This window comes from Hevea brasiliensis, chromosome 2 (assembly GCF_030052815.1).
Source record: "Hevea brasiliensis isolate MT/VB/25A 57/8 chromosome 2, ASM3005281v1, whole genome shotgun sequence".
NCBI lineage: Eukaryota > Viridiplantae > Streptophyta > Magnoliopsida > Malpighiales > Euphorbiaceae > Hevea > Hevea brasiliensis.
This window is the reverse complement of record NC_079494.1, coordinates 108100324-108104671: the sequence shown is the minus strand read 5'-3', so window position 1 is coordinate 108104671 and position 4348 is coordinate 108100324. Positions and strand designations below refer to the sequence as shown.

General features: G+C 36.6%; 1 non-coding gene across 1 annotated transcript; it reads right to left on the bottom strand.

The window, feature by feature from the left end:
* Positions 1-2656: 2656 nt before the first annotated feature.
* On the bottom strand, positions 2657-2764 carry LOC131178172 (small nucleolar RNA R71). The gene has a single exon (XR_009147303.1). It is a non-coding gene; the product is annotated as a small nucleolar RNA R71 (small nucleolar RNA).
* Between the last annotated feature and the right edge of the window lie 1584 nt (positions 2765-4348).

Here is a 4348-nt window from a genome sequence, read left to right as displayed (position 1 = left end):
ATGGCTAGAGCATTTGATAAAAGCATTCGCCCACGCGAATTCCAACCCGGGGACCTAGTTCTGAAAAAAGTGCTGCTGAATCAAAATGATCCCCGGAGCAAATGGTCACCAACCTACGAGGGACCCTATGTGGTTAAAAAGGCATTTTTTGGAGGAGCCTTGATCTTGACTCACATGGATGGTGAAGAGTTTCCTAGACCTGTGAATGCTGACACCGTCAAGAAATACTATGCCTAAAAAAAAAAAAAAAAGAGGGGTAGGAGCGAAAACCCGAAAGGGCGCTCCTAGCAAAATGTGTGAAAGTGATGCATACATTTTGCATAATCATTTAGGTTTAATTTCATAGCCATTTTATTTGATTATTAGTCACTTTTAGCTAATTTCATTAGTTATTTAGTTAGTTTTTCATAATTGTCAATTTTGGATTAATTTGTAATTTTTACTTTGTTTTGTAGGAAAAATGGTGTTTTTGAAGGACTGAAAAGAAATTTTGCCATTGAGGAGTGACTTCTACAGCCAAAGATGTCAAAAACAAGTTTTCAAGTGGAAATATGCATTGACAAAATTGCGCATAACTTGCCGCATAAGCTATGCAGATCCGCATGAGGAGAAGAAACACTGTTCCAACACCTACCGAATTGTGCATAAGGAGAGTGCATAGCTTATGCAGATTCACGCCTCCCTTATGCAATCTCACGGAAATGTGCATAACCTATGCGCCAAGTCATGCAGTTTTGCATAAGTGAACCAACAGCTGAAAATCGCATAAGGGACTGCATAACTTATGCAGTCCACTTATGCAGTCCCACAAAGATTTCATTAATGAGCTGGCAGAAGATTCCCTCAGAAAATCCCTCCTAAAACACACCATTTTAGGGCTCCATCCCAGAAAATGATAAATAGCCCCATTTCCCATTTTAGAAAGGGAGGAAGCAAGTAGAGGAAGAAAAGGAATAGGGGAGGCAGCAGCTGAAGAGTCACAATCATCTCCCACTCCATTTCCAACCATATTTGGAGATTTCTTTCTTTTCTTACATTTTTCCTACATTTCTAGTGTTTAGTTTCTTGTTTCTTAGCTTAGATTAAAGCTTTATTTCCTTATAAACTCAGAATTTCTTGTAAACATTATGGATAGTGAGTAGTTTTACTTTGATTCTGGAGTAAGGGATGTAATATTTAGTTATTTTTGTGGATTTGAACTGGGTTAGTCCCAATTTAATGAATTTATGAGGTTTAATCCATTTCTTGTGTGCTTATTCACATGCTTAATGAAGGGCCCCATTAAGTTATGTTCTTAATCCTTGGTTGAAGCACCGAAAGGAGAAAACCAAGTGATAGTTAATCAAGAAATTGGACTTAATTAACTTAGATCTAGAAATAGACTAAGGGTTAAGAGGGTTTTAATAGATTGATTAAAGAACCTAATGGGTATTGGTTAATTTTAACTCCACGAAAGTAGGATTAAGTTAATTAAGGCACTCTTTGTCTCACTCGAAAGAGTTTTCAAAGGATTTTAGAATTAATCTCCTTTAAACCCATAAATTTCATGGATTGGGCTAGCTAGGGAAAATCCCAAAATGACTTAAATATGAACCCTTAACTCTTAACTCCAGAATCGTCTTTCATCAATTATTGCTTGGAATTTTACTTTTGAGTGTTTAGTTTAATCTCATTTTATTAATTTTCATTATTATCAATTTCTTTATTTTGCGAATTATTAAATTAGTCATTGTTTGAATTTAGTTTTGCATTTTCATACCTTATGCTTCAATTTCCTAAATTTCTTTTATTAATTTGATTAAAATACAATTTTAACATATTTTATTTTACATAAAAAATTCAATCATTAACACAACTCCTCGTGGGAACGATATCTTTTTCTATACTACTTGAACGACCCGTGCACTTGCGGTTGGGACACATCAAGTTTTTGGCGCCGTTGCCGGGGAGTTGTTTGTTTAATATTGAATTCTTGATTATTTTAGTTGTTTATAGTTTTATCTTTGTTATCTTTTCATTTTGTGTTTGTTTTTTTTTTTAGGTACTCTTAATCTTTTATGAGAAGAGCTAGAAGCACAAGTGATACATCCATATTATTTAATACTGAAATTGAGAAGTTTTGTAGAGCCAACAAGAAAGAAACTAGAAGAAGAAAAGAAGCATTGAGAGCAGCTGAAACTGAATAAGAAATGGCTGAAGAAAGAGTTGGAATTAGTGGTGGTAATGCTGGAAATAATCGAAACAATGAAAATGCAGCTCATGGTGAAGAAGTTGTAAATGCTAATGTTCCTAAGGGAAGTATGATGGATCATGCATTTCCTCATTTTGATGGCTTAAGAGAGAGTATAGCAAGACCAAGAATTGATGCAAATAGTTATAAGATGGATTTTGGAGTACTACAAATGATTCAGAATTCTCAATTTGGAGGTCATCCTTCAGAAGATCCTCATACTCATCTTAAGAAGTTTGTTATGATCTGTGACATGCAAAAGCAACCAGGAGTGTCTTATGATGCAGCAAGGCTAAAATTGTTTCCATTCTCTTTGAAAGATAGAGCATTGGATTGGCTTGATTCTTTACCTCACAACTCAATTACAAATTGGGAGCAGCTCACTGATGCATTTCTTGCCCAATACTTTCCACCTGGAAAAACTCAAGAGTTGAGGAATCAAATGATTGCTTTTAGACCAAGAGAAGATGAGACTCTTTATGAGTCATGGATGAGATGGAAGGAGTTGGAGAGACAATGTCCACATCATGCCATTCCTAAATGGATGATAAACCATAATTTTTACACAAATGTCACTCCTGCTATCAGAGGAATCATTGATGCTCAAACTGGAGGGGAATTCATCATTAAGCATGAAGATGAAGCTTATGAGTTGTTAGAGAAAATAGCAAAGAATACTCATCTTTGGAGTAATCCAAGAGGACCAGCTTCAACTCAAAAGAGGCAAGCTGCTAGAATGTATGAGCTTGATCCATTCAACATGATCAATGCCAAATTTGATGCACTCACTAATGTCCTTGCTAAGAAAATGGAGGATTTAAGTATGCTAGTCAGTTCATCATCATGCTCTGGGAATTCTCAACAAGTTACTTATGCAGAAGGAACAATGAGCTATGGAGTAGATTATCCTTCATATGCTTGGAGGAATCATCCAAATTTTTCATGGGGGAATCAGCAAACTCAAGCTTTAACTCAGAACTTTCCACCACAACAACAAGGGCATCAATACCAACAACCTTGGCAACCACCACCTAGTTTTCAAAGAAAAGAATGCAAATTCTGCACCTCTACCAAAACAGCAAGAACAAAGTTCCACCACAGAGGCTTTATTACAACAAATTCTTGCTAATCAAACTAAGCGTGATGAAGAGATGAGAGAGATGAAAGCAAGGCTGGAACAGATGCAAACACACAATAGGATGCTGGAAAATCATATTGCACAACAAGCACGCTCATCAAGTACCAAATCTATGGGGAAACTTCCTAGTCAAACGGAAAATCCAAGCAATCAATGACATCCCATCACACTGATGAGTGCAAAAATAATGCATCTTGAGAAGAGTGAAAAAGTTGAGAAGAGAGAAATGAGAAAGATGTTGAGAGAGATGAAAAACAAAAGAGTGAAAAGGGAGTGCAAGAAAAGGTAAAGAGGAGGTTGGAGAGAAAGAAGAGAAATATATACCTCCAGAGCCTTACAAGCCATGACTTCCCTTTCCACAGAGATTTCAAAAGCCAAGATTGATAAACAATTTGGGAAGTTCTTAGAGGTTTTAAAGAAGCTATATATAGATGTGCCTTTTATTGATGCTCTTTCCCAGATGCCTTCTTATGCTAAGTTTTTGAAAGAAATTCTCTCAAACAAAAGAAGACTTGAAGATTATGAGACTGTAGCCTTAACTGAGGAATGCAGTGCTATCCTCCAAAGGAAACTTCCTCCAAAGCTCAAGGATCCAGGGAGTTTTTCAATTCCATGCCACATTGGGGAATCATGTTCTATAAAAGCTTTATGTGATTTAGGGGCTAGTGTAAGCCTTATGCCCCACTCCATCTATGAGAAGCTCAATATGGGAGATCTTAAGCTGACCCACATTTCTCTTGATTGGTGTGAGATCAATTAAGTATCTGAAGGGATTTTGGAGAATGTGCCTCAAGGTTGGGAAATTCTACATACACTGTTGACTTTGTCATCTTGGACATGGAAGAGGATTCTAATATCCCAATCATTTTGGGGAGGCCTTTCCTAGCTACAGCTAGTGCTTTGATTGACGTGAAAGGTGAGAAGCTTACTCTCAGAATCGGAGAGGATCATTTAGTCTTCAACATTGGCAATGATAAGAA